The 9,237-nt window shown below is 47.3% G+C and overlaps 1 protein-coding gene across 1 annotated transcript in view; it reads right to left on the reverse strand.

Annotated features, from left to right (window-relative positions):
* ADIPOR2 (adiponectin receptor 2) overlaps positions 1–8,667 on the reverse strand; it is a 496,680-nt gene extending 488,013 nt beyond the window's left edge. The window contains exon 1 of the mRNA XM_078673675.1: positions 8,425–8,667. The gene's annotated coding sequence lies outside the window, so the exon portion shown is untranslated. The remainder of the gene's footprint in view (positions 1–8,424) is intronic.
* Between the last annotated feature and the right edge of the window lie 570 nt (positions 8,668–9,237).

Below are 9,237 nucleotides of genomic sequence, written 5' to 3' on the forward strand. Positions count from 1 at the left end.
TTTCGGGTCAGATTAGGGAACCTCTGTCGTCTTACCTGTCCTTTCCCTTACGGCCCAACCTTGGCTCATTGACTTCTAGCGGAAAAGGAGAGGTAATGACGCGGCCTCAGGGTGATTGTATTAAAGACAAGTTTTTGTGCAAATACTGACGGTATTTGAAGCCAATTAGGTGGTGTGCTAGGGGTGGCAGTCTGCCAATTTCGGGGCTAATCACTCGGAAGAGTGGGAGTGCAGAAATAGAGGGAGAGAGAGAGAGAGAGAGAGAGAGAGAGAGAGAGAGAGAGAGAGAGAGAGAGAGAGAGAGAGAGAGAGTGAGAGAGAGAGAGAGAGAGAGAGAGAGAGAGAGAGAGAGAGAGAGAGAGAGAGAGAGCGCAACGGCAGGCTAAATAGTACACGTGCAACAGAGAGGGTGGCAGTGTATTCAAGAAAGGCTATTTAGTGCATTACACAGCAAAGGGCATTCACGGGTCTGGGTTAGAATCTTGTAATCATGCAGTTTGAGCATTAAACAGGGTAGGGGGGGACATGCCTTGAGAAAAAGGAAAGAAGAAAGGAGGTACCATTTTGTCGCACTTTCTCGCATTCTCGGTCCTTCGACCAGTTGGGTCAACGTCTCAGTCACACACACACATTCCCTCATAGTTTCGCATCATACGTGACATGGGTTCATTCATCCGGTCTGGTTTAAGGGTGATCACTTTTTTTTATCAGGTTGTGCTAATTTTTCGGGTTTGTTCGGTACGTGAGCAGTTTGCAGGCGTGCTTAAACACCACCTTGCGGCGCTAGTCCGCTTCGCGTATTAGACATGGCAAGGCTTCAGATCTTCGCCACACCTCGGCTGTAATCTCTGATGTAACCTGCAGAGGGAAAAAAGGGGGGGGTGGGGGAGACAGCATTCGCGCGCATTCAAATACATGGATTCATAAGTCCTTTACTTACCTCTTACTCGTCTTTCCTCCTCGGGGCAGGGTCCCCGGGGATAGGGTTTCTGGAGTCGAGGGGGGGTAGTGTGTCCATATAGGTCGTGTGCGGGGAAACGTAAAAAGGAAACCAGAGGTGCCTAGTGCGAGGTATCTAGTCAGAGGATGTAATTTACTATCGGGATCCTTAAACCTCTTTCAACGCTGTGGCGTTCTAAGGTTCTTCGGTTCTTGGGTCAGCTCCGTTCCCTGATACTTTGGAACGTTGTACTTTATAACATTTACATTATTTTATTTCACCCTCCTTTTACATTCCCTCATTTACACCGTTCGTTTTACCCATCCTTGGAAGTCAAGGTCTTCTTCTACGCGAGAGTTCATGGGTCAGTCGCGTACTTTGAAGGCGGAGTGTCGTGTTGTCGATCCGATCCGTCCTCCAGGGCTGGGCAACCATCTTCTTTTAACCTTAAAGAGAGAGCAGAGCAGGGTGCACAGAAAAGAACTTTCCCACCGATCCCACATTCTTAAAATAAAGCATGCAATATCCGTCCATAGTTTCAAAAACTTTATTTTTCAAAATCATTTCAGCATGTGGATTATGAGGGTGCGGTCGTATTTGGCCGGTCGTGGCAATGGCTAAAGTGCGTACAGTGGGGGGTGTCGTTTGCAGCAATAAAAACATCGGAAAGTTTTACTCATTCATTTGTAAGAAACTAAAACATCTATTAATTGGCTGGGGGTTCGGGGGCATTTATTTTCATAATTTAGAAGCATAATCATAATAGCTGTAATCAGATTTCCTATATGCATACCGTACGTGTGCGTCGTAAATGAGGTTTACATCAGTTATAAAAATATAATACATTGTACATTTGTAATCAACATTTGTAATGGGGATTCTTTCATACTGTTCGTCGAGTGAGTTCTCCTTGTCTTTTCTAGCCAAGTGTACAAAGGATCACAAAAAATCTCAGAACATCAAGTTTATATTAGTGCGAAGGAACACCACGAGGCGTTCGTAAGTTCCGATTGATACCGGCGCCATTTTGGGCGGGGCCGGCTCAGTCCGGAAGCAGCATCAGGGGAAATGTTTCTCATTACTGGCAGTTTGGACCAGAGTCCTTTTCGGCAGTTCTAGAATTCATGCTAACAGAAGGGGTGGCAATGTCATGTTTGTTTCGTTGGCGATCAAGGCAGCCGTCCCTTACCGGAAACCTGCAAAGGCCGAAGGTTCCGCCGGGGACCTTTGTAGGATCTTCAAGGCTGCAGAGATGCTGTCGGAGATGGGGGCTCGTGCTCCATGGGGCAAATGTTCGAGTTATATGGCTGGCCAAAGTTACTCTAGTGGCCGGGGCCCGCCTTCCAGCGGACCCAGACACCATTTTGAGGCCCTACAGGGGCCACTCTCGTCGAGTTTGCAAGAGTGGAAGGGACCCTTTGGAGTGAAAGGAAGAGGTCCCTGTTTTGTGAAAGCGGGACGTTCAGCTGGGGTGCAGCTGTGATGCCCCCACCTGGGGGGGCGAGGGAGACTCGTTCACATCGTCTCCTTCTCCCGGTGCACTCCATGCCGCTCCTTTTCATCGCCCCGCATGAAGGTCTCTCCACATCCGGTGTCCCCCAAGTCCTGTGCTCGGTGCTGTGGGAGTATGGCCACCATTGCACGTTCGGTGCTGCGCAAGTACTGGGGCGCCACCATGGTGTGTTCGGTGCTGTGGAAGTATTGGCACCATCGCCTGACTGGGGGTGTTCGGCGTCGGGCCAGGGGCTGGGAAACCTCCTACCGGTGGAGGTGGGAGAGGCTCGTCCGCGTCGCCTCTCCCTCCCAGCCCAACTTGGACAAATTGTTGTGGAGGTACGTGCAGGACATCCCGCCGTCCAGGACTGCTGCGGCTGTGACGGAAGAGAAAAGGAAGAGGTGCCTCGTTCTTCTCCGGACATGTGGCGGGACCACTTTAGTCTTTCCAGGCCCGTTGCGGCCGGCCAAGGAGACATGTGGCGGGACTACCTGCAAATGCCCAGGCTGCGGGCTCCTGCCTCTCCTCCGGCTCCCCCATACGTTAAGATTTCCTGACCAAGAGTTGGCGGCCGGGCTCGCCTTATATGGGTTGCCGTTGGTTGGGCGTAGCCGTAACCCTGCCCTACTTTGGAAGGTTCCAGAATGGGGGGGGGCGAATGTTCTGTTTGACTTTCATTTTCTACAGTTTACCGTTATTATTCCTTGTTTGTTGTGCTAAATTAAAAGTTCAAGTTCATTAATGGTCTACGGATTATGTTTTACCATTTCTTTCTTTCCAGGTTGCTTTTTATGCTAAGTTTCTGCTAACAGAGGTTGAGTAACACGGAAACACGTGTAGAGGGATGACGCAGATTTGTACATTACATACACACAAACTCAGACGGGGAACAGTACAAGTATGACATACAAAGACTCAAGACGAATATAAAACAGTTATTGGTCATAATTATCTCTTTCTGTCTGTGAATTTGAAACGAGGCTGGGTTCCCGTCTTGACATTGCCCGACCTAGGAGAACTTGAGCATGCCGCTGAGATTTTCCTGGCGAAATCTGTGCCATCGGGCATAATCAAACGTGGTGGTTCTGTCTGGTCTGTCTATGTAAGTCGGGTTCTTCTTTGTCTCGCGCTTTTTCTTGTACTGCCGGTCTGTCGTTCCTGTCGGCCCTTTGCCTTTACTCACGCTCAGTAGAGTCGGGCATTGGGCTTTCCAGTGTCCGACATACCTACAAAAAGCGCATTGGTTTGACCCTAAGTCTGGTCGTCCTTTGCATAGTGTCGGGGGATAAGTCGTGGGTAGCGGTGTCCTGGGGTTGTCCTGTCGGTATATTTCTCTACTTGGTTTGTCCTCGTCTTTTCTCTGTCGTTGCGTAGCCTCTCTGCGCCACATACCGAGACTGTCGAGCATAATTGGCGTTGTCTTATTATTTCGAAGGGCTATTTCTAACGTTTCTATTTTATCAAGGTCAAAGGATCCTGCCAGTGGCCACTGTTTGTCTTGGCTATCTTCGGTATACCTGTGCCATAATTTATTATAAGCTATGGTGACTAACCCATAGTTTATGAACATGTCCTTATTAGGGGTGCCTTCTAGTGGAGCTATATGGTCCACCTCTAACACCCGGTCCGGGCTAAACAGGCTATTTATCAGTGGGGAGAAGACAGACATGACGGCTCGTAACGAGGGACTAAAAAAAGTCAGCACTGCCTATCTTATCACTAGGTGCAAAGACTAGACAGAATATTTCTATTCTACGTTGTTTGCAGGTAGTGAATACCTCATGGATCAAAAACCAAAAGACCAATAAATAACAATGGGGAGAATGAGTAGGTCCGCAAAGATCTGCGTTACCTACCCTTTTCACTATCTGCAAAAAGGGTGGTCACTTCCCTGTTTGCAGACAGGGAATCTCCAGGAAACAATATTTTTGCGAACAACAGTTCAGTTTCAAGCAATTATTAAGTGGGGGAGAAAGAAAACAAGCACGGCTGCTACCCTACCTATCCTCCACTGCTTGCAAAAAGAGAGAGCCTGTTGTTTCTCCGTTTGCAGACAGTGAATCTCCAAATAAAAAAAATAAAAATAAAAAGAGCAATACTAGTATTTTTGAACAATCAAGCAATCAAACAAATTTTTTCGCAACTTGTCGTGGCAACACGACCTTACCCGGACCATGTGGACAGTTTCTTGTCTTCCGAATCCAGCGCCCGATCGTCCTCTTTTTCTCGTATTTCTCACGGCACTCCTGATGGTTCCCAGTCAGGACCGTAGATCACTCGAGAGAGGTCTGTTCGGAACTAGTGAAGTTCGGATGATCGGCTGCCAGACGAGGGTCTATTGGGCAAGAGCTCTCCCGATCGTTGCAGTCGTTCACTCTGTCGTCGGGACCTCTCCCACTGGATCCACGAGTCGCTGATGGGCCCCACGCTTGGGACGCCAATTGTAAAAAGTTCAATCGGGTCGGGGACAATCGATATTTGCCCGGCGGTATTGCCTCTGTGACCCTCTAGTTATTTGAATCAATGAAGAGGCAGGCGCTGGAGACTGGAAAGCAGGAAACAAGGTTTTTTTTATTCTCTCCGGAGGAGAACACAACGAAACGGACAGAAGGTATCGTTCTGAGGTGCTCTAACTGTATTCCTGAGGCCTGGCCTCTTATACACACATTTATGACTTTATTGTAGATTACACATACATGTTAAAGCTTTGATGTACGGAAAAGACATTCTCGGAACTCCCCTTTGGGCCCGTTCCCATACACATTTACAGTTGAAGTCCCCACCCTAGTCACAACAGGTGATGAGCATCGCGCAGCTGGATAATCCGCCGATTCACGGAATGTGGGGGGTTTGATCGGATCTCATGGGGTGGGGGCTTTGATCAACCCGGGGATTCTTTGATGGGGGGAGCTTTCTATTGTACGGGGAGGGGCAAGGATGGTATCGGCAGAGCTGGGTGTCGGCTTGGGAACGGGGAGGACAAAACGGGCACACGGGGAAAAAGGGGGTTTGCATCTAAGGGCCGGAGATCATGAAAGGAAAGCGGGGAGGTGTCGCGCTGGGAACAGGATGAGGGCCTGGGGCAGAGCAGCGCCGAAGAAGGGGTTTATGATTCAAGGCAGGTGCAAGCAGGGGGGGTTGGTCAGCGTGCAGGCTTAGTGAAGGCGAAGGGCTATGTCAGGGGCCAGCGGCATGCAAAAGGGTTCGTTCTGATCGGGGCATCTTAGAAAATGGCGGGCGCGCACGAAAAAAGTGTGGCATCAGGGGAAGAGGCAAGATGGCGCAGATAATGTTCACCAAACTGTACTAATTTTCAACAGTAGGCTGTGCCCTATATGGAGCAGAACTTTGGGGCTTTGGATGTGTAGACGTGCTAGTCACTACCGAAAACAAGTTCTTTAGGGAGCGTGTTTCACTCCCGAGGTGCACCCCAACCAAGCCACTTTTGAGTGATTTGGGTTGTCGTTCAATTAAGGACCTAGTCACTCTACGTCCTCTCTTATATTGGGCCCGGTTATGGCGCAATCCAGAGCTTTCCAAGTATGCTGAGGGCCTAAGAGAGGTCATGAATCTCCAAGGATCCCACAAGATCGGATGGCTAGTTAATATTAGGAAACTTCTTCTGGCAACTGGTCTCTTAACTGCCTGGGAGTCTGGGGCTGTGTTATCAAAGGTAGAAACCAAGAGAGCCTTTTGGGAATGGGTTGATATTCAAGAGCAGAGGGACCCAAATCAAGGCAGGCTGACTGAGGCATTTCGTCAACACAAGCATATACCTCGCCTGGAGCCCTATCTGGATTTTATTACAAAGCCGAGAGATAGGTCTCTCTTTATCCAGTTTAGGATGGGCACCCTTCCTCTTCGTGATCGTACCAGCAAATGGAAGCCCCCGCATCAAACGCCCGTGGATTGTCCAAACTGTGCAGGTGTCGCTGAAAATATCCCTCACCTTTTCTTCGTATGCCCAGCCTACACAAAACCTAGATTGAAATGGCTCAAACCTGTGTGCCTGCAGCTTGAAACTAGGGACCACTCTGTTGCACTTAGAATACTTAAGGCTGATGCCAGTACAACCCTAGTCTGTGGGGTGGCTAAATTTTTAAGCTGGGCATGGTTGATTAGACTAAAGGCACTATGAAGTATTTGTATAATTAATTGTTTTTAATCATCCACAAAGCTGTAAAAGTTTAATACATTTTTTATCTTTTCATTGTAAAAAAAAATGTTTTAGATGAATTTATCTTTTTAATGTATTTATTATTAATTGTGTTTTAACCTGTAAATGTGCTTTTATGATATCAAATATCGAAATAAAGCTTTGTTGACTTGAAAACAGCATGGACCCAAAATTACATACTCGAGTTGCCCTGGACATGGACAAATCTCTAATGTTGAAAAGGGGGCAGCAGTATAACAAAACTATTGACTAAAACGTACAAAAAGAAAAGGGGAGTCACATCAATAAAAATGTTTAGGACTCCTGCGTTAGGAGATTCTTGCTGAGCTCCCTGCCTAAGATTACCAGAATTACTCCATGTCACCAAAGCCACATTTTTCTAGTCCATTATAAATCAATGTGTGTATTTATCATTATTTTCAGGTTTGTTATTTCACTTGGGTCAACCGATGGGAACCGAGACTACAGCCCCCAGAATGCAAAGTTTTTCAGTGAAAACTTGGAACAGTAGCATTGCATTCTGGTGACATGGTGGCATGGCTATTTTATGGCTATCCGTATAATTCCTCGTATCTGACAGTTCTTCCTTCTAGAAACAACTCCAAAGGTTAATATAGGCAGGATATTTTGGCATGGAGTGCCCATACTTTTTTAATTTAACCAAACGAGCTACTTTACTTTTTGTTAAAGAGAAAATGATCCCAGGATAATTAATTCCAACATTTGAGATGCCCCAGCTGAAAAGGAAGGGAGGGAGTCTCCTGTGTTCGGAAGCCGAGGGCGGGGCAGAGCACTAAACAAGAAAAACAAGCCTTCTTTGCTGAGGGCCTGCTGTCTTAAAGAAATATAAATTCATTAATCAGGAGATGTAAAGGCTACTTGAAAGCCAAAATTGGTTTTATTTGATGGAGTCCCTTGAAGCTTCTTGATGGCAAAGATGTATTCTTTTGAGAGGTATTGTCAGGGTGTTACCTTCTGAGCTGTGGAGTGCCTGGTTTTAATGAACACTTATAAACGTGTTTGCACTAGGTACAGTTTAAGTAAAATATGTATTTTGGAAGCACTTGTTTTGGTCTTAACCCCATATCCAGGGCTTAATTTGAGCATGTGGTTTCTGATGCTCGGCACCAGCACTTCATGGTCAGCACCGGCATTTATGACAGTCTGCCATATGGTGCCGCTGTCTGTGTAATTTAGGTAAGAGCACAAAAACCACTGTTTGTCAACTAAATATGCATTAACAATGACAAATAACTGTGACACAAGCCATTCTGTTAGCTTTGGGGGTCTGGAATACAAGTGTGACAGTTATTAGTTGTCCTGGTATGGTCACTGCCAGGGGCATTGTGTGGTGCAACTTGCAGTGTCCTCCCTACTGGGCCCTGGCACTTAATTCATTTACAAATTAAGCGCTGCCTATATCTTTTTGCGCGTTTTGTGCCAGCCTTTTACTTTGTGTAATGTCATTTTACCATAACGAATAACATATTCACAGTGCTTTCAGTCGTAGGCTAAGACCTGGTAGCACTAAAAACACATGATCACATTACCCACCCGAGGTTTTATAACATAAAATAGTACATTTCTCACTGATTAGTTTAACTTAACCGGTATTTTTTCATTTAAAATGTGTGTTATTTTATATGCAGTTATGTGAGACCAACAAAATGGTTACAGAATATTTTGTTATTTTTAAGCACGCCGTTCACACCTCCCTACGCTCACTCACTTCGCCCCCATTGCATTCAGGGTTAAAGTTCCCATACTTTTTAAATCCCTTTCGATTCTAACCTATAAGTTAAGGTTACTCACCAAAGTACGACCACCGGGCCGCGTTAATGATAACTTTTCCTTCACCTTGAATCCTAGACAGGTCACAGGTGGCGGGGGAAAAAGTCCTAAAAAAGTCCTTGGGGGTCAGCTGAGGCAAGCTTTCCGTGCACAGCGGTGACTTTTATTGTGTGTCCCCTGCGCTCGCCCGTCTCATTACGTCAGCTCGGTGCAGCCAGGCGTGTCGGCTGTTGCTGCGCGTCTGGGCGCAGGTGTGCGTGGGCAGTGCAGCGTTGCAGCAGGCAGGACTGTTGTCCTAGCACACCTCGGACGCGCAGGCCGTCACTAGGGATTTGTTTGAGTGGCACCCACCCCACCCCTCCCATGCCGCGAATAAAAGGGTGTGCTAATGTAACACGTCCAGGCGACGCCTTGGAAAACAAGTTCCCGTGGCCTCCCGGTGCTGACACTCGGGGAGACATGTTGCGCACGCAGGCACGAGGGTGGAAACAGCACTGGTCTCCATTGGGCAGGGACGACATGTCTGCACTTGGCTGTAGAGCGATGTGTATTTACGTTAAGTTTCCTCCATGCGCGTGACGTAATATGTTTTATGCAGTCATGCTGGGGCGTTGAGAGATGTATAGGCGCTGCCTGGGCAAAGGACACATGCTCTCATGGCAAAGGCTGGTAATACCAGGTCCGGTGTTACTTAAAATTGTTCCGGGTGAAAATTCTGTGGGGAACAAATAAAAATTACCACTCCGCTGCACTCTAGACAAGGACCTGTCACAACCCTATTTCGGGTGCATGTTCAAGGGTACTCACATTCTGGGAAAAAAATGCAAATCTGCC

Source organism: Lissotriton helveticus, chromosome 1_1 (genome assembly GCF_964261635.1).
Source record: "Lissotriton helveticus chromosome 1_1, aLisHel1.1, whole genome shotgun sequence".
Taxonomy (NCBI): Eukaryota; Metazoa; Chordata; class Amphibia; order Caudata; family Salamandridae; genus Lissotriton; species Lissotriton helveticus.